The 25,420-nt window shown below is 37.0% G+C and overlaps 1 protein-coding gene across 7 annotated transcripts in view; it reads right to left on the reverse strand.

Moving 5' to 3' along the window:
* The window catches only part of ZNF438 (zinc finger protein 438), a 177,644-nt gene that overhangs the window by 120,405 nt on the left and 31,819 nt on the right, over positions 1-25,420 (reverse strand). For all 7 annotated transcript variants that reach the window (XM_011956343.1, XM_011956346.1, XM_011956345.1 and 4 more), the window contains one exon: positions 20,583-20,640. The gene's annotated coding sequence lies outside the window, so the exon portion shown is untranslated. Of the gene's footprint in view, positions 1-20,582; positions 20,641-25,420 lie in introns of those variants that run through there.

The following is a 25,420-nucleotide window of genomic DNA, read 5'->3' on the forward strand; positions in this document are numbered from 1 at the left end:
AAAAAAAAAAAAAAAATTTTTGTCAATGAGATTGAATCAAGCCTTTATTATCAAACTGCAGTCATGAACAATAACTTTTCAATATATCTTATTCCTGTCTTCCTGCTGAAATTTTACTTAGGTGAAAAGTCTGGGAGGATTTCCTACTGAAGTGATCCTTACAGTAGCTAAAATAGCTGCTGTATGTCCTAGGCGGAAGCTTTTCTGAAATTCTACTTTAGGAGAAAATAAGGAACAAATAAGTCACTGATGAAGAAAAGTTTCCACCATACACTTAAGCTTTTTTTCTTTTTAGTTTTTTCTTCATTGCTCCTAGGCACAGGAAGTGTGATAACTGTCACCCTTACTTATAAATGTCAGATAGCCTTATTCCTTTATACTCAACCCCCAACTATTTGTTTAATGCCCTATTCAAGCTTCCATTAAATCTTTCATCACTCTCTAATTCAAGTAAAAATGATTTTGCCTTCCTCTAAGCTACTTGATTCTCGTCCATGCCTCTCACTTGGCTCATAACTATATTTAACATACTTTAGGTAGTTGTTTAACTTGATGAGTGTCCATATCCTCTTTTTTGAGAAGTCTAGGACACTTCAGATGGCAGGAACAAGGTAGTGCACATTTCTGGAGAGTCCACAATACCAGGCACAATGCTGTTTACACTAGCATTCTGCAAGTATCTGTTGATTGATGGACATTAGTATTCAGCGCTCTTCCTAGGAACAGTTAATTCTTGGGGGAAAATGTGTTTTTCCATTATGAGAACAATGAATTTGCTTATTAGTTTCAGGAAATGTTAACAGATTATCTTTAATTGATACCTAAATGTAATCTTTTTTACTATGACCAAGCAGTGTCACAGTTAGGTCAGCCAGGTATAGATCACCTAAGGACTTGGGCACAGAATGTTGTAAGGAAATTAACTGTTCAATGATAAAAGGACTCTGAACAGGATATACCATTACAGATTAATAGGAAGGATGAAAGTAATATTTGTAGACATGCACACAATCACACACATATGGAACAATGACCTCAAACTATAAAAATCCTAGAAAAAAAACCTAGGAAATACCATTCTGGACAATGGCCTTGGCAATGAATTTGTAGCTAAGACCTCAAAGGCAACAAAAAAAATTGACAAGTGAGACCTAATTAAAGAGCTTTTGTATAGCAAGAGAAACTATCAACAGCATAAACAGACCTTACGGAATGGGAGAAAATATTTAAAAAACTATGCATCCAACAAAGGTCTAATATCCAGAATCTATAAGGAACTTAAGCAATTCAATAAGCAAATAACCCCATTAAAAAGTGAGCAAAGGACATGAACAAACAATTCTCAAAAGAATACATAAAAGCAGCCAACAAATACATGAAAAAATGCTCAACATCACTAATCATCAGAGAAATGCAAATCAAAACTAAAATTAGATACCATCTCACACCAGTCAGAATAGCACTATTAAAAAGCCAAAAAATAATATGCTGGTGAGGCTGCAAAGAAAAGGGAATTCTTATGCTGGTGGGAATGTAAATTAGCTCAGCCATTGTGGACAGCAGTTTGGAGAGTTCTCAAAGAACTAAAAAACAGAACTACCATTCAACCAGCAATCCCATTTCCTAAAGGAAAATAAATCGTTCTACAAAAAAGACACATGAACTCCTATGTTCATGACAGCACTATACATAATAACAAAGACATGGAATCAACCAAGATGTCCATCAAAGAAAACGTGGTATACTATGGAATACGTGGAATCATGGAATACTATGCAGCCATAAAAAAATAAACTCATGTCCCTGGCAGCAACATGGATGCAGCTGGAGGCCATTATCCTAAGTGAATTAACTCAGGAACAGAAAACTAAGTACTGCATGTCCTCACTTATAAGTGGGAGTAAAACATTAGGTACAGATGGACACAAAGATGGCAGCAATAGACACTGGGGACTACTAGAGGAAGGAGAGAGGGAGGAGGGAGGCAAGAGCTGAAAAAGTAACTACTGGGTACTATGCTCAGTACCTAGGTGACAGGATCATCCACACCCCAAACCTTGGCATCACATAATGTACCCATGTAACAAGTCTTGTGGCACATGTAACCCCTGAATCTAAAATAAAAGTTGAAATGATTTTTAAAAATACAAAGATGCACGTACTAAATGAATCACTCTTTACTATTAGCAATATTGTAAAAAAAAAAGAATCTACGAAAGTAATCCAGCAGTCTCATTCATTCATTCAATAAACCATTTTTGAAAACCCACTGCCTAAAATTACCCAGCACTTTGGAGGCCAAGGTGGGAGGATCACTTGAGGACTGGAGTTCTAGACAAGCCTGGGCAATATAGTGAGACCCTGTCTCTACAAAATAAAAAAAGAAAAAAATAAGTAGGGCTTAGTGGCATCTGCCTGTAATCTCAGGTACTTAGGAGGCTGAGGTGGGAGGAGCACTTGAGCCCAGGAGTTTGAGGCTACAACAAGCTATGATCATGCCACTGTACTATGGTCTGGGTGACAGAGTGAGCTCCTGTTTCAAAAAAAAGAAAAAATGATTTTAAATAGGCAAACTTTTGGTCTTAAAAAGAATCAACGGGCCGGGCACAGTGGCTCACGCCTGTCATCCCAGCACTTTGGAAGGCCAAGGCGGGTGGATCATAAGGTCAGGAGCTCGAGACCATCCTGGTTAACACGGTGAAACCCCATCTCTACTAAAAATACAAAAAATTAGCCGGATGTGGTGGTGGGCACCTGTAGTTCCAGCTACTCAGGAGACTGAGGCAGGAGAATCACTTGAACCTGTGAAGTGGAGGCTGCAGTGAACTGAGATCGCACCACTGCACGCCAGCCTGGGGGAAAGAGCAAAACTCCATCTCAAAAAAAAAAAAAAAAAAAAGACCTACTGTGTGACAGACTCTGTATTAAGCCACTGGGGAACTAAAGGCAAATGATTAATATCAGCAATTCATGTTGGCTGTCTAAAGCGGATTTAAACAGATTTAATCCAAAAATTCATCTACCCACCCCCTGTAAAACTGTATTCCAGACAGTTAAGGTACACTGGAAATATTTTATCTCATTGCTTAGAGCAATGCAGACAGTTTACTTTGCCTAAACACTAGCAAATTTAAAATTATCCCAGAAACTCTTTCAAAGAGATACTGTTTCATTTCAGTCCCCAAGCCCCTAGGTTCCCAAGGTGTTGACTGAGACACAGAGACGTGCTATAAGCAGTAAGAGTAAACTTACCCGTGGAGCCTTGTCCAAATAGACGCTCTTTACCTGAGATTAAGGCAGCATTGGCAAAAGTACTCCTTGTCCTTGTAAATTAGCTGCCAACCCATTCTTATGCTTCATGGTGTAACATTTTCTTCTAAAACTTTAGAGGAAAAGGCAAAAATAGAAAGCCTTTTTGCCAACCACAAAAATTTATATATTTTAAATTGTAGGAAAAAAGATGAGCCGGTATATACTTTCAAAACCAGAGAAAAAGGAAATAAGTATCTCCCCAGTGCTCAACTATAAACTTCTAAGAGCTGACTAATAAAGAAAAGCAGAAATATTGTAGTTTCAGCTAAGCTGCTTTGCATCTGGGGCAACTTAAAATGATCTGCTGATAAGTAGGCTAAAAGTAAGATGGTAGGGCCAAAATTTTATCCTTTTAGAATTAAAACCCATTTTTAAAGTGTGTTTTAAGAAGAAAGGATATAATCTTTAAAGTATCAATAGGGTTTCATTCCACCAGAAACTCACTAAACCACCAATGAACAGATTCAAAAATCTACAAAATTAACCTGGCAACAAATATGGCTGCTAAATTTTAATTTTAAAACTAATATGTTACTGCTCTGTTGTTGTTTTAAATTAAAGGATTTCTTCTGGGACTGCAAAAGAATGAATATTTAGCCTATCTCATGAAGGAAGGAGCGATTTCTTGTCTTAAAAACAGGAGGTTCGCCTACATGATCACCTGGGACACACTCGGCCAGTGCAAGCAGGCCAGAAGGTTATTGGAGCCTGGGAATGTTTAACATCAAGAAAGGAATTACAACTCAGTAAGATCAGAAGGAACTACACAGGAAACGTGAACAGTAACCCTTTCATATCTCTGTACCCCGTCCCATCGCCTGTGATAAATGAAATCCTGCTGCTGCCCAGCTATGTGAATATACAAGCCAAGAGCAGAGAGGGATTGAAAAAAAGGGAAAAAAAGACTATACACACACACACACACACACACACACACATACAGAGCACAGCATGAATTTATAATGGCATGATAAAATCATACTGCTCCACAAAACAGCCTCTAGCCTAACTGCTACATATGTACTATATCACTGCCTTACCCAACATCGCCCTAAGTAAAAATTCCAAAGACATTTGAAGGATCAGGCAGGGGTAGGTTGATGGGATAGTTGGCAAACTCATCCTGAGTAGGGAAACGTGGCTCCTATAAAGCTGACCAAACAGGTCTCCACCCTGGCTTATGTTTAAACATCTTGTTCCTAGTCAGTCTGTAGGGAAAACATTCTTTCCACAATAACACACAATCAAATCAGAAATTCCTACTCCATCCTTTATCTACTCTATATAAAAGTTTCTTCAGTATTCTAAGCCAGAAACTTAGAGAGAATTTAACTGATTGTAAACTTTTTTTTTTTTTTTGAGACGGAGTTTTGCTCTTGTTGCCCAGGCTGGAGCTCAATGGCATGATCTCGGCTCACCACAAACTCCGCCTCCCGGGTTCAAGTGATTCTCCTGCCTCAGCCTCCTGAGAAGCTGGGATTACAAGCATGCACCACCACACCCAGCTAATTTTGTATTTTTAGTAGAGACAGGGTTTCTCCATGTTGGTCAGGTTGGCTCAAACTCCCGACCTCAGGTAATCCGCCCGCCTAGCCCTCCCAAAGTGCTGGGATTACAGGTGTGAGCCACTGCGTCCGGCCTCTCATTGTAAACTTTATTATAGCCTAGCTATAGTGAAGGCCAGGTAAAATATTTCTAGCTGTTACTTGGAAAAGCAGATATGACCATACAGATCTTAGATACCTTTAGAGACCCATGGTTGTGATCTGAAGAAAACAAGACACTTTTACCACAACTGCCTCTGGGTAACAGGGAAATGCTCAGTTTCTGCAAACCAGTGAGCATGAGAGCTATTAATTTTAAAAATATAGGTGAGGGCATGGGTTAGGGTAACAAAATACAATGGAGAAAAAAGTGGCATTTCCAATGTGACACATTTAAAATATGGAATGGAATTTCATGGGTCACTTGAAGTAAGATTTTTTTTCATTGGTATAACTGCAGGCTAGAGATAGTTTACCACAGAGTAAGTAAAAAAAATAAAAGAATGTAGAGATGACAATGACAATTGGCAATAAAAGTCAAAAGGACAGACTTTCAGAACTCTCCAGAAGAGGGAACAAAAAAACCAAAAGATTTCTTCCCCTAGCAAAGTGCCCCCTCCAAAGCACACATAGTCTGCTTCAAGAAACAGCCTATACCCACAGTATTTTCATATACTAAACAGTGTATCACTAAATAACAGCAAATAAGATTAAACTGTAGACTTCCTAGTTGCCTTAAACAACTGATGTTTAATTTCTTGAACACTGAATCACAAATATGCAGTCTCATGACACTGTAAGAAGCTAAAGGTGCTCATTCTTTCCATGAATTCTAAATTGCTATAATACTTGTATTAGGAAAATAGAATAGTGGGAAGGAAAATTTTAAACAAACCCAGAAGAAACCAGACTTCTGATTGGGTTTCCAGCAAGAATCAGTTCCCCATTAGAATGTGGACCCCGAAGTATACCAAATGCAGATTCGGTGGAGCTCAGTCTCTTCAGCTGAAAATGAGACCATACTCTGGAAATGAGCACTTCTTAGCATTTTTAACCCATGTTCCATCCTATTAAACATAAAAACCTCATACTCCCATTGAATGTAATTTGTGACTTCAAAGCTATTATAACCAAAACCAAAACCAAACCAAAGCAGGTAAGTTTTTATCGGTTTTTTTCAGTGTCTCATCATAACCATTTACAAATTCATTTACTTACAAATACTTGCATAAATGGACAGATATTATTAATAATTTTTAAATCCTGAAGACAAAAAAACATTTTAAAAAGCCTATGAAGACTAATGATGACAATGAAATATTTACTGAGACCATTCGCAAATGATATTTATTGGGACCTTCTCTTCTTCTCCAGAGTTATTATTAATATAAATGATCTTTTCTTTACTAGCATTCAGCCAGAAGAAATGCTGGCTGACATACACACACACACACACACACACACACACATACACACACATACATACACACACACACACACATATTAGGCCTTCAATATTTGTTCAATGTTAAAAGGTGATAGGTCCTCTTTTACTATTCTGAAAAGAACAGAATCCTAATATAGTAACCTTTCTCAAGTAATAAAGGATAGAAGCAAGTAGGTTAAGTCTTTGGTATAGAGGTGAACTGTAGAAGATTTTGACAACAGTTATGTTAATGAAAACGGTAAGAATACCACCTAATACTGGCACATTTATAGAACACTTAGCAATGTCTAACGTACCTTGTGTAATTTCTACCCTATAGCTGTATGAAGTGAATATTATTATTTGATTAAAACAGTGTCATGGAGCTGCTCAAAGTCACACAGTTAGTTAAGCAGCAGAGAGACTTAAAACTTTCTGAGAGCTCTCCCATTCACTAACAGCTCTTTATTTTGTCATGACATGTGGAAAATATCCTTACCCAAACTCCAAAATCAGCGAATACACAAGCACAACCTTTTTTACTCTCAATCTACCCAATACCCCTTTCTACCAATTCTCACAAAAATTCTTGGAGTTCCTATTGCAGCAGCCTTTATTTCTTCATACCAGTATGACCAAGGGCACAATGAAAGACTTCTTTAGAAAGGGAACCACCTTCAATCTAAGTCTTGTATCCTATAACTGACCCCAAAATGGACATCATCACAGGCATAGGTTTTTCAAACCATTAACTAGTGAGGAAATGTCTCGGGCTGTCTGTTCCTCATTTAAAATCAGTCAAATAGGACACATACTACCACTTCATTCCTAAAAGCTGAGCAAGAATCACCTTCATATCTCCAGCTTTTTGGTTTAGCAAACAGACACCTGACTCTGCGGCCTTGGTAAAGGCCAACTGCACAAGAATAAAAAATGTAACAGAACTAGCAGCTACAGTCTTAGCAATTTAAAAAAATCATTCTAAATGTTTTGGTATTGAAATCTAATTAAAGAATGCTAAACTCCTGGCATTAGTAATTTACTGTAAATGAAAGGTATATTGAAGGTAGAATTTTATTCATATAAAACCAACTACTGGCCGGGGGCGGTGGCTCAAGCCTGTAATCCCAGCACTTTGGGAGGCCGAGACGGGCAGATCGCAAGGTCAGGAGATCGAGACCATCCTGGCTAACACGGTGAAACCCCGTCCCTACTAGAAAAAATACAAAAAACTAGCCGGGCGAGGTGGCGGGAGCCTGTAGTCCCAGCTACTCGGGAGGCTGAGGCAGGAGAATGGCGTGAACCCAGGAGGCGGAGCTTGCAGTGAGCCGAGATCCGGTCACTGCACTCCAGCCTGGGCAAAAGAGCGAGACTCCGTCTCAAAATAAAAACAAACCCCAACTATTTTACTTCTGAAGGTTATTATGAAGATAAGGCTAAATTATATGAAAAATGCTAAGCATCCTGCCTAGCCCATAGTAACTACTCAGTAAGTGTCAACTGCTATTAGTAATACTGCAGAAGTATTAAAAATAAAACATAACAATGGAAGGCCATATTTAAAATGAACCAGCAATCAACATTCTGTGTTTAAACATCAACAAAAAACATATACATCTGTGGTATGTAAACATATATATGCTTAAAAATATTTAGAAGACAATTTTGAAGAATAAATAGCAAAATGATGATCTCTGGAAAGACACAAGGGTGGTAGTCAAATGGAACTTTAGCCTGATATAAATGCCTTTTGTTTTTTAACAAAGGGAAAGTATTCATGAATTTCCTCTATAAATAATTTTATTTTAAAAAGAAAAATCATAGTAAGTTTGTTCAATTCCATAGTTGATTTCAGCATTACATGAAAAAAAGGTCACTGTTTTTTGTAGTTAACATGTTCAAATTTCTAAAACCTTGCTTTATTTAGTAATACTATTCAAAGCTTATGTTACAAACTGCTTTAATAATCTTCTTTATGATATTCCTAATTGCTATATTAAAAATATCTGCTTATGCCACCCCCCAACAATTTTATTAAGTTTTAAAACCACTCAAAGTGCAAAGAGGCTTTCAAAGTCTTGGAAGCCATAAATCAAAACAGTTTCACATAAAAACATTACCTTTTCCCCTTAAATTTTGTATGTGTTTATATTTAATAAAGTACACACAGAAAGTAGAGCCCTTGATTGTTTTTTGTTTTGTTTTGTTTTGTTTTGTTTTGTTTTGAGATGGAATCTTGCTCTGTCACCTAGGCTGGAGTGCAGTGGTGCGATCTTGGCTCACTGCAAGCTCTGCCTCCTGGGTTTGTGCCACTCTTCTGCCTCAGTCTCCTGAGTAGCTGGGACTACAGGCGCCCGCCACCACGTCTGGCTAATTTTTTGTATTTTTAGTAGAGATAGGGTTTTACTGTGTTAGCCAGGATGGTCTCAATCTCCTGACCTCATGATCCACCTGCGTCAGCCTCCCAAAGTGCTGGGATTACAAACATGAGTCACCGCTCCCGGCCCCTTCATTCTTTCTAAGACCAAAGGTTTGCCTATTTTAAATCATTATAACAATTTCAAATGTCTTAAGGGGTGCTATAATTTAAAAACCTCTGCTTCTATGTTCTTGCTAATGTCTAATTCTTGTTTGTACCATTTGTGCCAGTTTTCATATTTTTAACTTTTCTTCTAGTTCACAGCCATAACTTTGACTTTTGCAACCTATTCTTTTTTCCTTCACATCATCTAGATTTTAGCCAATAAAGTGTGTATAAACTATGTCACAAAAGCTCTTATTAACTCCCTGAAAACAGCAAATAGTGGGCCTTTTGTGGCTCAGGCATGGAGGTAAGCCACATGCACCATGGGCCAGACTCAGCCTGGGCCCCTTCAATTTACAAATCCAGCTTAAAATAAATTACAGGCCTCTACTGTTGTCCAAAAAGACCAACACTTCAATGATGACAGAGAGAAAGCAGCCTTGTACTTGAATAGGAGGACACTGGGCTGAATAGGAAATCCCTACCTCAAAGAGCCGTGGGATTCAATGATTATAGGAGGCCATGCAATCTCTTTTAAATAGATTAAAAGTTCAAGAAAGACTTTTACCGTAACTTAATAGGGAACAATGTTTGATCAAAAGGTGTCACCCTATAATTTCAAATTTAAAATTCTAGATATAATTTGCAGCTAGTAGAGGGCAATTCAGTCATCATCATCATCATCATCAGCTGAAAACAGAAAGCACATGTATCAACAAATTTTTTTCCTTCCAGATGCTCAGCTATGGATCATTAATGTAAAGCAGCTATTCCTATAAAAACATACAATAATGTTTCCTCTAGCAGTTAACTCTGTAGTTCTAGAAGACTTAAAGATTCTAAAAATCTGAAAGTATAGGCACCTTGAGGCTGCTTCATTCTAATCTCAGAACACAGTCAATCCCACACATTCTAGTATTCTCCCCTGTATGCCCTCATGTACCTGGCCCTCTAGTTACCTATTTACTCGTATCCCTCGGGACCACAAATGCCTTGAGACCAGAGACTCGATCTTCTCTGCCTTACTTTGTAAGTCCTATTGCCTGTCATAGAGTAGATGCTCCACAAAAACTGAATGAAACATAATAAATATTAGCCATTTATCTGTTGGCCTCACCGAAGTTCCAGAGGGCAGACTTTAATGAATGCTGATCTCCGCATCCCTACCAGGGCCTAACATACAGTGGCACTTAAAAGCCTGTCACATACATTTTTAAATTCAAGTTTCTAATTTATTTTGAATTTTATTTACATTTATTCAACTCATGATATGTGTTTACTAAAACGAAACACATTTCTGAAATGAAACAACTCTCTCCCACCCCTGGAAGCTCTTGATAGAGGGAAATAAAACTTTTCAACTATTTTTGAATCCTCAATGTGATAACTACAGAGAAGAAAAGCAACCAAAGTCTGCTGTCCAGTCTTTTCCGTGCTGTTCTGGATGGAGCCTTTGTTGGTGGCTCTTCCTCCAGAATCCAGACAGAACAAAGCCTTTCTTCAAAAAGAGTCACCCTTTGCTGCATAGCTTTTATTCAGTCAGCACTCGTCCCCAGCTCTTTCACAACTGTGACATGTTCATTATTTGAAAACTCTCTCTGCCCACCCTGCGTGTGACCATGCCCAGCTCCACTTATGACAGATAGCCAGCTAGGGCAGCATCCTGTTACTGCCCTTGTGAAACACAACTTTAGTGCTAGCAGCCGTTTCACCACTCAGGAGTTCAATGAAAGATGTTCAGTGTGACCCGCAGCCTGATGGCTAAGTGGTAGCATACAACAGGCCCACCTCCCAGCATCCTCAATTTTGAGACACACACATATCCCAGTGGAAAAGGTGATAAACTTCTGGGAATCTAGATAAATATTTTTGTCAACTTTTCTCCAGGGAAAAAAATGGTGATTTAACATTCCCGGCTAGGTGCAGGTGCTCAGGCCTGTAACCCCAACATTTCGGGAGACCAAGGCAGGAGGATTGCCTGAGACCAAGAGTTTGAGACCAGCTGGTGTAAGACAGGGAGACCCCGTTTCTATAAAGAATTATCCGAGGCTGGTGATGCGCGCCTATAGTCCCAGCTACTCAGGGGACTGAGGTGGGAGGATCGCTTTAGCCTGGGAGTTCAAGCCTGCAGTAAGCTATAATCAAGCTATTGCACTCTAGCCTGGGTGATGGAATAAAATCTTGTTTCAAGAAAACAAAAACAGAACAAGCAACAACAACAACAAACATTCCTCTGAGTCATTCTAGTACCAGATTATTTCCATGTGTTACAATAGGGAAAACTGATTGCAACATGTGTCATGTCACTTACCTAATACAAGGTCAGAACATAAGACACATGAGCCACATATGATTCCTTCTTCTAATCCTCCTGTTCAAAGCAGTAAGATAAATGATTTATTCCTCTTGACTTTACAAAATGAAATTAAAAATAAAAATGATATCGAGTAGAAACCTCCTTGTTCTACCCTGGTCCTCTGGTCAGACACAGAATTTTAAAGGTAGAAAGGATCTTTGAGTCAGATTCCTCATTCAATAAATCTAGTCTGAGACTCACAAAAGTTAAATGGTTTGCCACAGTCACAGAGAACCAAAGCTAGAATAAAGGTCTCCTGCCTCCTCAGCTCATGTGCTTTCCAGAATACCACACTAAATTGAGTCTCTTGCCAAGAACTTCATCCTGACCTCATAATCCTGGAGAGGCTGTTCTCAGCTTTACTTCACTCCCTACCTCTTGGTAGACTAGCTACATAATCATCCACTAAAAAAGAAACAAAAATTAAAGAGAAGCCTTCTATGTCTAAAAATAACTTAGCAACAGCATTGTTTTCTTAAAGATATAATATTACCCCTAGCAACTGCTACAGAGTTCTTCCTTCCCCACCGTTTCCAAGACAAGACTGAATGTCCTCTAAGACCCTCCTTCCCTAAATGGTCCTCAAGCATGTTCTGAAAAAAAATAGGAAAGCCCCATACGAGGTCCCTTATTATACAGAGAGAATGAAGTTGGTGCCCATTTAAGAGGAGGTCAGATGACTAGGCACATTCAAGATGGGGAAAACAGTCTTAGAGACTCGAAAGCAACAGAGGACAGCTCCTGTCACTGAACAAATATTAATGAGAATCTGAGTGCCAGGTCCTGTGTTACCTGATGCAGTAATTGACAGGGACATCCTAGAAAACAAGCTTATGAAGCTACTAAATAACTGGTAATTCTTCCCATAAAACCCATCACCATAAAATCTGTTAATCCAATAACCCAAAACATGTTCCAGACCTTAGACTTCCAGACCTTAATTTCAAATCTGACTATTTCTACTTCTTTTCTCCTTGTCTAAGGAGCAAAGAAATAGTTCAAATGTGGGCAACAGGAAAAATGAAAACAGTATTTTTTAAAGAGATAATTTGAAAATAAATCCAGAAGATAATGAGTAACAGGATATCAGAGTATAATTTTGATGGTTTAAGATTCCTTTTACTTGAAAAAGTGGAAATTAAGGTTGTGACAAGTTAGGGTTTTCATAATCTTTATGCCCATATAAAAGTTAATAAAAGAAATTGTGCATAAATTTAAAATTATAATTTAGTAACAGTCTGAGTTAAAAATCTTAGATCATATTAATGAAAACACAGAAGCAGAGAAGTAAAACATATTAAATTTCTCATTTAATATTGAGGGAAATCAAGAGATACCATCCTATTCTTGACTGTTAATGATAGGTATATAAATTTAAAGTTAAAAAAATCTTTAAAATAATCCTTGGATTTCAAAGCCTCTTAGATGAACCAAAGTTAAAAATGAAAACCAAATTAAACATAAAACTTTAAATTAAAACAGCAAAAAATTCAAAACCCAATGAAAACAAGGAAGAATTTCAAACAGAAAGCTGAAAAGAAGATCAATAAAGTAAAACCAATTAGAACAATTTGGAAACAAATTTAAATGCATTAAATATTTGTTAAGGGACAAAGGACATAGTTCTTTTTAGGATAAAAAATGAAATCTAACTATGTTCTACTTTTAGGAAACATACATAAAAGTAATGACAAAGAAAGTGTAAATATAACAGGAAGCACAGATTTATGGAGAAATATAAACTAAGGTAGCAATATCAATGTCAGCTAAAACAAAACACAAGTCATAAATTAGAAAGTCATGGCTGGGTGCAGTGGCACACACCTGTAATCCCAGCACTTTGGGAGGCTAGGCCAGAAGGATTGCTTGAGGCCAGAAGTTCAAGAGCAGCATGGGCAATATAGCAAGGCCCCGTCTCTACAAAAAATTAAAAAGAAAAATTAGCCAGGTGTGGTGGCACAACAATAGTCCTAGCTAGCCAGGAGGACTGCCCGCTTGAGCCTTAGAGTTTGGAAGCTGCAATGAGCTATGATCATGCCTCTGTACTCCAGCCTGGGTGACAAAGCAAGACCCTTTATTTAATGAAAAAAAAAGAAAGAAGTCATATTACTCTAATAACAGCTATAATCCTCAATTGAGATTTGACAGTAAATAACACATTAACACACACACCAAAATAAAAACTTATAGAAATATAAATAATTAAAATTAATGGAAGAAATCAGTGATTTACAACTTTAAGCCTTTGAGAGATCAGACAAAAAAAAAAATAATAAAGTTCAACAACATAATAAGTATTTAGGTATCTCCTGAAGAAAATTTCTTTAAAAAGGTCTGTGTAACTTTACTAAAACTGATTATAAGCTAGTCCAGACATACAACCATAAAAATCTAGAAAAGCAGAATGCCATATATTAATAATCATTCTATTAATAATTAGAATGCCATATATTAATAAACATTCTATTAATAATATTCTATTAATGATTAGTACCAAAAGCTTAAAAGTAACTTGGAAATTTGCAAAACATTCTCCTAAATAATCAATCAAAAAGGAACTCGTGGCATTTAATCATATGCTATTTTAAAAACTACTTTGAGAATACCATACCAATATATAGAGAATACAGCCAAACAGTATAAAGAAAAACTTAAAACTCTGAAATGCTTTCCATTTTATATTAGTGTATAAATTTTCTGCCATAACGAAGAGACTCAAAAGTAGCTCAAGTGAGAAAGAAAATCTTCTTTTTCATGTCAAAATACAGGGTGACAGGGGAAAGTGTGTTTCACAAGATCATTTGTGGACCCAGGCTGGCTCTGCCACCTTCCATGTGGTTTCCAACGTAGTTCCCAACTAAGATGGCTACTGTAACTGGTGTAACATCCCAGCTAGCAGAAAAGGAAAAAAGAAAGTCTAGGGTAAGTGGCTTGTCTTAAAGGAGGTGACCTTACACACATTACCATTCACCTCTCATTAGTCACACAGCCACACTTTGCTGCAAAAGAAGCAGAGGAGCACAGTTTCTAGATGGGCAGTCATGTGCTTAGCTAAACTCTAGGGGATCCATTCCTAAAAGAAGGAATAGATTCTGGGCCGGGCGCAGTGGCTCACGCCTGTAATACCAACACTTTGGGAGGCTGAGGCTAGCAGATCACAAGGTCAGGAGTTCAAGACTAGCCTGGCCAATATGGTGAAACCCTGTTTCTACTACAAATACAAAAACTAGCTGGGCATGGTGGCAGGCGCCTGTAGTCCCAGCTACTTGGGAGGCTGAGGCAGAGAACTGCTTGAACTTGGGAGGCAGAGGTTGCAGTGTGCTGAGATCATGCCACTGCACTCTAGCCTGGGCGACAGAGTGAGACTCCATCTCAAAAAAAAAAAAAAAAAGAAAAAAAGAAAAAAGATTCTAAGGGATACTGGTATGTCTTCTAACCAGTTTTTCTAGTTAAAAAACATGAAATAAAATTCAACTCAAGAAGTTAAGAACAAGAAAGCAGAACCAAGAACAGATTGTAATTATTCCATTTTATCTGGCTGCTTCTTAGTGTCAAGGGTATTACCAAACATCAATTCAAGAAACTGGAAATGTACATCAGTGCATTCTGAGGATTCCAATACATCAAACCACAGACTAGAAAGTATATTGAGAATTCATCTCTATACTCTCTTTCCTTATTTAAGGGCTTTTAATTCATTTTTTTATGTATATTGTATACACTGATTTATCTAAAGGGATTTTTCAGGGTGACTAAGTTTTAGCATTACACAAAGGTCTTCTAACATTAGACAGAAGTTAATCTTTTGCTAGTAAAATAACTTTCAAAATTTGTGTACTGGGTTTTTTTAAGCAATGTTACTGAGATAATAGTTTATATACAATAAAATACATAAATTTTAAGTGTACTTTTCAGTGGGCGTGGACAAATTTATATCTCCACATAATTACCGCCAGAATCAAGATATAGAACACAACCATCATCCCAAAAAGTTCCCTTGTACTGCCTCCAGATCAATCACAACCCACCCTTAGCTGCATGCAATAACTTATCCACTGTTTGTCACCATACAGTAAATGTGTATTTTCTCACACTTCTGATATACTAACTTAGAGCAATAAATGGAATCAGTTGTGGTGTTCTGTATCTGGCTTATTTTACTCAGTATAATGATTCTGAAGTTTATCCATATTTCTAGTATACACGATTTTCAAAATGGTAAATGAACATTGGCTTCAACTTCAAGTCACCAGCTGCATTAGCCCCTAGTAAGAGAGTCGGCTTCTCTTTGAAGCTTTGAAGCCAAGCATTGACTTTCCCTCTCTAGCTATGGAAGTCTTATATGGCATCTTCTTTGAATATAAGGCTGTTTCATTTGCACTGAGGCCATTAAGAATTACACTAGGGCTGTGAATAATTATGCTAAATCTACTCTGCTCTGTAAATGGAACAACAAAGCCTGGATGACAGCATGTCTGTTTACAGTATGGTTTACTGAATAGTTTAAGCCCACTGTTGAGAGTCACTGTTCAGAGAAAAAGATTCCTTTCAGAATATTATTGCTCAATGAAAATGCACCTAGTCACCCAACAGCTCTAATGGATATGTACAAGGACATTAATGTTGTTTACATGCCTGCTAACATGATATCCATCCTGTAGCTTATAGAACAAGGAGTAATTTCAGCTTTCATTCCATGCTCATGGATAGGAAGAATCAATATCGTGAAAATGGCCATACTGCCCAAAGTTATTTATAGATTCAATGCTATCCTCATCAAGCTACCACTGACTTTCTTCACAAAATTGGATAAAACTACTTTAAAATGCATATGGAACCAAAAAAGAGCCCGCATTGCCAAGACAATCCTAAGTAAAAAGAACAAAGCTGGAGGCATCATGCTATCTGACTTCAAACTATACTACAAGGCTACGGGAACCAAAACAGCATGGTACGGTACCAAAACAGATATACAGACCAATGGAACAGAACAGAGGCCTCAGAAATAACATCATGCATCTAAAACCATCTGATCTTTGACAGATCTGGACCGCTTGGTCTAATATTGACGGTAGGGTGTTAAAATTCCCCACTATTATTGTGTGAGAGTCTAAGTCTCTTTGTAGCATTCTTTAAACTGAGCAGAAATCTCTCTCTGTAACTTTTCCCCATTGATTCTAGCTATGACTTCCTGTAGCTCTAAATCCAGTCCCTCTTACACTTAAAAGCAATTCAAATTACAGAAACTAGGAATGCTAAAGCTGTAATATTTTTATTGTGACTCTACCACTGCATGTGTTAGAGAGTATTGGATGTGCACTTTTCTTCTCTCTAAATCTACCTCCACTGGTACCAGGCTAGACTGGTTGGAGTGAGGGGTGTGGGATCACAGAACTGGGGGAAGTTAGCTGATTACAAATGGACTTGGAAGTATCTAAGGAACAGCAAGAAGGCAAGTGTGGCTAGAGGAGAGTGAGCAAGAGAGTGAGTGACAGGAGATAAAGTCAGCAGGTCTGGTAGAACATGTGAGACAACATTTTAACCTGTGTGTGCTGGGTAGCCACTGAAGGGTTCTGAACAGAGGAATGACAGAAACTGTTTAACATTAAAAAAAACAAAAACAAAAACAAAAAAAACACCTTTCACTCCTATATGGAGGACTGAATGGAGAGATACAATGAGGAGATAAGGAAGGCCAGTTAGAAGATGATTATTATCACCTAGGCGACTTATGACAGTGACTTATAATAGGGCAGTAAGGGTGAGGAGTGGGGTAGGGGTAATTTGGGATACATTTTGAAAGGAAGGCATATAAGCCTTACTAATGGACTGGATATGGGATATGAAAGAAAAAGTCCAACATGACTTTGAGTTTTTGGCCTGGAACAACTGTGTATATCATTCACACAGGGAGAAAAGTTCAAGATTTACATTTTAGACATATTAAGTTTGAAATGTTTATTAGACTCCAAAATGGAGATGTTGAAAAGACATAAAAATAAGTCTAGAACTCCTGGGAGAGACCAAAGTAAAGAAATTGTAAATTTGGGAGAACAGATGGCATTTAAAACAAGAGATCACATGAGATTGTGTGGAAAATAAATACAGAAGGCTAAGGACCGAGCCCTGAGAAATGTCAACTTTTAGAGATCATAAAGAGAAGATAGCAAAGGAGATTTTGTATTTTTATGACTCTTCCTCAAAAAGAAGTTAGAATTATTTTATGTCTACAAACTATGAAGTCCATAGCCAACCATCATAATCCTCTTCAAAAACCACTTTTTAGAGTCACATGCCTACTCTATTTCTGACTCCTGACCAACTAACAATCTGAATAGCTACATTTCACCCATCAGCTGCTCAACTACCCCATCCATGGTCTCTGGCATGTGTTGCAGGTTCTGGATCAAAGTTCTCACAACAACTAGGAACATCTAGTTGTCCAACAACTACCAGGAGGCATGTGGAGAGCATGTTCCCCAGAACTGCCAAAAGTTCTTGGCATGTGATCAGTGAAGCACACAATGAGTGAGTGTTCAGCAATTAATCAGGTGACAGGGAACAACTGACATGTTGGGGACTGCAGAATGAGCCAGAACAAAGTTAGACAAGAAACACAAGTCCTGACTCCAGGCTGTTCACTCCAGGAGAATCCACTCTAGGTCACCCAGTGTGATCAGATACTCTTACCTAGAAAAGCTGAAGTAATCTGAAGTTTACTACACATCTGTGGAAACATGACAGCATTTCCTGGGAGCTGTTTATATTATAAATAAACAGCAGGTACTGTACTATATAATAGGCACTTGTTCTGTCCACCTCCCCACCTCAGAATTAGACTGGAGATAGCTGTTCTCTCTCAGCCTCATCTGTAAAGGGAATTCCAACCTATCTCATAGGTAATCCTGAAGATTATATGAGATAATGTAAGTAAAGTGCCTGGTACATAGAAAATGTTCAGGCCAGGCGTGGTGGCTCACACCTGTAATCCTAGCACTTTGGGAAGCCGAGGCAGGCAGATCACAAGGTCAGGAGTTTGAGACCAGCCTAACCAACATGGTGAAACCCTGTCTGTACTAAAAATACAAAAAAATTAGCTGGTCGTGGCAGCGCATGCCTGTAATCCCAGCGGCTCAGGAGGCGGAGGCAGGAGAATCACTTGAACCCAGGAGGTGGAGGTTGCAGCGAGCCGAGATTGTGCCATTGCACTCCAGCATGGGCGACAGAGCAAGACTCCATCTCAAAAAAAAAAAAAAAAAAATGTTCAATATATACTAGCTATTCTTATTTACACTTTGATGACCACAAGTTACAATCAGCTGAATGGTAAGCATGTCCCTAAAAACAACACTTTTAATGCTCTTCTAGCACAGAATAATACAAGTTTTTCTTGTTTGCTTGTTTTGTGTGAACTATTACATGATCAATGTAATTTAAACTTGGCCTGAGAAAACGATCCTGTCTTTTTCTAAACTTCCCAACCAAGGTTAGCACAATCATGTTAAACAACTAAAAAATAGATTATAATTCCATTAACTGTAATTCTATTAACATGAGACTGTTAACACCAATTCTGACTAAAGACTACCAAGCAAAACAGAAATTTTGAAGCTGGACAATTATTCTGCAAGAGTTATTCAGGCATGGGTCTGCTGTTTTAAGTGTCTATATCCTTTAGGTATAATATATTTATATTTCCCTTTATGAAATTTAACTAAAATCATTAAATTTGGCAGCAGAAGCAGGAAACCATCCACAAGACCTGCGTGGCTACTTTACTTTTATTAATGAAAAGTTACATAAGAGTTTTGGCAAACTACAAAGTTTCCTTCTTATAAGTCTTTTAATATTTATAGAAATTTAAAATAGTTATCATGCTAGAGTCCATTTTAGAAACTGAGAATTTTATTATCTGACAGCAATAGATTCTGTATTATTTTAGCTCAATTACAGAAATGGCTATGTAAGAGTTATGTTCATCTTTATTCATACTCATTAACAATAGGTCTACTGTGTCTACTACTTGACCTAGAAGCTCAAGTAGTGTGACTGAACAAAACTATACTAATGGGGTCTCCAAACCACTGAGTCACATTATTGGATTTTCGTCTCTAAACAATACACTAAAGAAAAGAAGTGTACTGGGAACCATTTAAAGGGCCTGCTTGGAATAACAGAAAAAGTTACACAAAAGGACCAAAAAACACAAGTGGCTGAAAGCATCAAAGAGAAAGCCTGTAACCAAGTACGAGGAGATGTCTGCAAACACCATGCCCATTATATCAGTCTTTTCTTGCATTGTTATAAAGAACGATCCAAGAGTGGGTAATTTACAAAGTAAAGAGGTTTAATTGGTTCATAGTTCCTCGAGCTGTACAGGAAGCATGGCTGGGGAGGCCTCAAGAAACTTTCAACCACGGCGTAAGGCAAAGGGGAAGCAGGTACGCCTTACATGGCTGGAGCAAGAGGAAGAATGTGAAGGGGGAGGTGCTACATGCTTTTAAACAACCAGATCTCATGAGAACTCACTCACTATCACAAGAACAACAAGAAAGAATTTCGCCCCCATGATCCAATCACCTTCCATCAGGTCCCTCCTCCAACACTGGAAATTACAATTTGACATGAGATTTGGGCAGGGACACTAATCCAAACCATATCACCAATGTTAAAAAAAAATAAAATTGCATACTTCCTATAAACTGAAAAATGAAACCTATAGCCATGTATTTCCTTGAATCATTTTTATGTAATCTGGATTTTTTTAATTAATTTTTTTATTTTTTTAAACCATAGTCCAGAAAATCTATTTCTAAACTATACATTTTAAATCAATAAACTCTGACTTTTGTGCTTCAAGTAAATTTTTATTTTGAAATAATTTTAGATTTAGAAGATAGATATAAAAATACTATAGCATTCCTATATACCTCTCATCCAGTTTTCCATAAAGTTAAACATCTTACATAACCACGGGACATTTGTCGAAACTAAGAAATTAACACTGGTTAATTTCTAATTGATTACTATTAACTGAAATATAGACTTCATTTATATTTCACCTGTTTTTCTACTAATGTCTTTGTTTAGTTCCTAGGTATAACCCAGGGTACCATATTGCATTTAGTTATTTTTTTTAATGCTTTAAGTTTTGCTACATGCCACACTCCTATGTCTCATTATAATTATTATAGAAAATAAGCCTAAAATTCCCTGGAAAATATGATTTTTTAGCTATTAGGGAAATATTACATGAAGATTCATGTAAGTGTAGTATTTCTACAAATGTTATATTGAAGAGAAAAGAGGTAAATTGCTGAAGTAAGATATGCCCCACTGTCTACTTTGCCAGGAACCTGTGAGATCAAATTACTTAATGTTTCAGAAATGTCTCTTCAAAAAATGCTTCTGGTCACTTACCTATATCCCAAGGCTCCTGTAGAGTCATAAGATATACCATAAATCCTTTTAATTAATTCTGTAACAGAATACAAAGTATTATTATAATCATATTCAGATAATCCATTTTTATCAAATATATGTAAATAGTACCTTATTTTCAAGTTTCATTTCTAATTGCTGTGTATTTTTATTAAGATAACAAAAGAAATAATGTAGAAGAAATAATTCCATAGTTGATTACATGTCTTTAGTTTAAAAATGAAAGCATGCAAAATTTAATAAAAGTTTTAAGATAAATAGAAAATGTTCCAGAAAAAAAGAAATGCCGCAATGAATAAAAGTGGCTAAGAAGAATGCTTCACATTCTTTTCCATGTGCATAATGCTGTGGAAATTACTAAATAGTCACAAACAAGTGATTCATATTCAGGGCACAGCCTTTTTGACAGGAAAACAGTAATCAAGAGTTTGGGATTCAAAGATTTTTTAAAGGACAAATGTCTGGTAAAGTGTGTCAGTTTGCCTGAGACAGTCCCAATTTATGGCCATTGTCCCACCATCCCACCAATTTACCATTTGTCCTGGGTTTTTCATTTTCTTTCTTTTTTTTTTTTTTTTTTTGAGACGGAGTCTTTCTTGCTCTGTCGCCCAGGCTGGAGTACAGTGGCACAATCTCGGCTCACTGCAAGCTCCGCCTCCTGGGTTCATGCCATTCTCCTGCCTCAGCCTCCCGAGTAGCTGGGACTACAGGCGCCCACCACCACACCTGGCTAAGTTTTTGTATTTTTAGTAGAGACGGGGTTTCACCTCATCCTCATTAGCCAGGATGGTCTTGATCTCCTGACCTCATGATCCACCTGCCTCGGCCTCTCAAAGTGCTGGGATTAGAGGCGTGAGCCACCGCGACCGGCCGGGTTTTTCATTTTCTAATGATTTTTTTTATGATACCATTAAAATAGGCTGGGACTTATTTATACTTTTAGGCTCTGCCATAACCTCATTAAGCCGTGTGAGATACATGTGCAATGAAGCCAGTTGTCAATTTCACATGTGGTTAAATTTGAAAGACACCTCGCAGTAACCCATTTCTAAAGGTACTGTAACTGATGCTTCATTCTTAAAGACAGCACCCAGGCACCTTGCAGAGAAAGTGTTCTCAGGCAGAAGCAGGTAAGGACAGCTAACTCCTCCAGTCTTGAAAGGACGTAGAGGAAATACTGAGTATTGACTGCTGTCCCTGCTCATGGCTAGCTTAAAGACACAGATTTAATGAAAGCAGATAGAGAAAGTGTTTTACATATTACTCTCTAAAGCATGACTTTTCATCTAGATCAAATTACTTTTTTAAAAAATGCACTTAGTTCTGATTCTAAAGCATCTTTTTTACATCATCAAAGTAAAGTGATATCTGGTTGGCTCCATTAACAGAAAAACTCACAGTTAAATGTTGCCAGCTTTCTGTCAGTATCAGAAAATGTACCAACTAGAAAAATCAGTTAATTCCAATAATGGTTTGATGATTTCATCTAATTCATGAAACCAAAGTAAAGCTGTTGGAAGTTCATTCTGTAGAATATGAAACACGTGACATTGCTTTAATTGCTACTTAAAAATCAGTTTAGAAGTTCAACAACAAAGACAAAATTACTGTTGGTTCTCATTATTCACAGTAGTTATGGTCTATGAAGTCACCACGAATACTGAATTAGGGAATACCAAATTGTTTACTCATAAGGGAAATTCAGGGTTGTGTTCCTGACAGCTCCTGAGAGCCTCTGATTACATTTTAATTAGCTGACCAAACATAACCTCATTTTATGTATAGTTCTGTTTCAAGATACCTGATTAATATATAGTCATCCACTGCACGATGTGTCAACAACAGACTGCATCTATGATGGAGGTGGTCCCATAAGATTATCAAGCTATATTTTCGCTGTACATTTTCTGTTTAGATACATAAATATTTACTATTGTGTTACAACTGCCTACAGAATTCAGTATAGTAACACACCGCACAGGTTTGTAGTCCAGGAACAATAGGCTTTACCACATAGCCTACATGTGTAGTAAGCTATAGATTCATATAAGCACACTCTATGATATTTTCACAATGACAAAATCACCTAATGATACATTTCTCAGAATTTAACCCTGTTGTTAAGCAATGTATGGCTGTTTACTGTTGAGTCACTAACACTGAACTCATAGCCAACAGCACTGTAAGTTTATCTATCATGTGTATTTTCTTCTTAAGGCACATCACAGCCTTCTTGCACTTAGGAGCAATATACAGCACTTCAGTTCCACACTGAGTAGTCATTTTAAACACAGAAATCACAAAGAAGCCTAAAAAAGCAAAAATCATAGCACTATATAAACCCAAAAAAGGAGACTTGTTTACTGTATGAGAGCTGAAGGAAATCAGCCTGTCAACTAGGAATGTGTTGAGCAATCCAAAATTTTCACCATTCTGTACCATTTGTAGTCATGCACTCAGTTGAATGACTAGTGTCATGAGTATTGATTTTGCAGTTACAAATAAATTTGACAGGTTCAGTATCCCTTACCTGAAATGTTTGGGGTCGGAAGTGTTTTGAATTTAGGGTTTTTAAAAATTTTGAAACATCTGCATTATATACTTACTGAGTATCCCTAATCCAAAAATCTGAAATCCAAAAGCTCCAGTGAGTATTTCATTTGCGCATGACCCCTGAGGATTGTGTTGAGCATCCTGTCGGCACTCAGAAAGTTTAGGATTTTAGAGCATTTCTGATTTTAGATCAGAGATGCTCAATCTGTAGTAGGCAGACGAATTCATGAAAGCAAAATCTGTGAATAGTAAGGGTCAATTCTATTTGTTTTTACAGTAATAACACGATTACAAACTTTGCTTGAGCACAGCATCATAGAAAGAACAATGTTCTTATTAAATTTTAAAAATGATGTAACAGAAATAAACTTGGACTTGGCTGTGGTTCACATATAATTCACAACTGTGCCCATATAAACTGCAATATATTACCAACCAAAATTGGAGGAAACATATTTCACAACTGCATCCACAAAAGATGTGACATTCTACCAATCAAACTTTACAAATGTTTACACACACACATAGGGTTAAAAAAATTGAACTAAGGCTGGGTGTGGTGGCTCACACCTGTAATCCCAACATTTTGGGAGGACAAGATAGGAGGACTGCTGCTGTGATCACACCACTGCACTTCAGCCTGGGCAACAGAGTACACACCCATCTAAAAAAAAAAAAAAAAGAACTAAAATATTTGTGACAAAGTTGATGCTGAATTTAGAAAAATATTTCAGCATGACAGTCCATGTTTTCTCTTTTTGTTATCTAGCTTAGAATTCTTTGAGGCTTAGACTTTGTAAAATCATTAACATAACAGATGATTTTCATTCAAACATTACATTCAAAGTCAGTTGAAAACAGCTATAGACTAAATGTTTGTGTCACCTTAAATTCTTATGCTGAAGCCCTAATACCCAATGTGATGGTATTCAGAGGTAGTGCCTTTAATTAGGGTTAGATTAGGTCATGTTGGTGAGGCCCTCCTGATGAGATTAATGCTGTTATAAAAAGAAACAGATCTCTCTCCCTACCCCCACTACCTCCATCCAAGTGCACACACCCAAGAAGGGCCATGTGAGGACATAATGAGATCAAACCAGGTCTGCAAACCAGGAAGCAGGCCCTCACCAGAAACTGATCTGCTGGTCCCTTGATCTTTGACTTTCCAGCCTTCAGAACCATGAGAAATGAATTGTTGTTTAAGCCACCCAGTATGTGGTATTTTGAGACAGCAGTCCAAACTAAGACAGAAATCTTTCATTCAAGATTTAATTTTTATGGAGAACTTATTTTTTTACTTAAATAAGTTTATATTATGCACTAGAATAAAATGAACTTGAGAATGCCTACAATTTAGCAGCATCTAAATTTGGTTAAGATGTTTAAAAGATTTCCATAACAGACACAATTTATTTGACAAGCTTTGTCATAAAAATTTTGTTGAATAAAAGTGATGTAAATAGAGTTTACTGTTTTTTTAACAGTTGCTGTGAAAATATATGTGCCAGAATATTTGCATATTAAACTATTACAAAATAAAAATATAATAGAATTTGCTTTGAACTTACCAGGTACCTCATTATCAACATAGAGGTTACACTCTCAAATTTAAAAATCACAATTTATATAGAAAATAGTAACTTGAAAAAATCAATAATTTCAAATGTAGCAATCACAAAATGCAACTTGAAAAAGACTATGATTTTATGAAGCAATTAAAGATAATACAACTATATTTTTAAAATATTTTTTCCAATACAGAGAGCTTATATATTAGATACAAATTACAGCTAAGAAACTAATGTATATGAACTTTTACTGAGAATTATATTTGTTATTTTTAATGTTAAAACAGTTGTTTTGCTTTAATGAATATAGCTATATCTTAATATGTCTTGGAAATAACTTTATTTTTAAAATAATTCCTTAATAGGACTATTTTATAGGTTCGCCAATATGATGAAACCAATTTGTCAGTCAAGTAATAAAATTAAACAATTTTATTGTTTTTTAGAAAGAATATCAATTTGGGCAATAAACAGTTAACCTAGATGTGACAGTTAATTTTATGAATCACTTTGGACAGGTTATCATGGCCAGCTGTTTGGTATAATACTAATCTAGATGCTGTGTGAAGGTCTCTGTGGATGTAATTAACATTTATGATTGGTTGACTTGAAATAAAACAGATTCCATACTGTGGTGGGCCTTATCCAATCAGATGAAGGCCTTACCAGCGAAGATAAAAGTTACCTGAAGAAGAT

The sequence above is a fragment of the Colobus angolensis genome, unplaced genomic scaffold (assembly GCF_000951035.1).
Source record: "Colobus angolensis palliatus isolate OR3802 unplaced genomic scaffold, Cang.pa_1.0 Scaffold414, whole genome shotgun sequence".
Lineage (NCBI taxonomy): Eukaryota > Metazoa > Chordata > Mammalia > Primates > Cercopithecidae > Colobus > Colobus angolensis.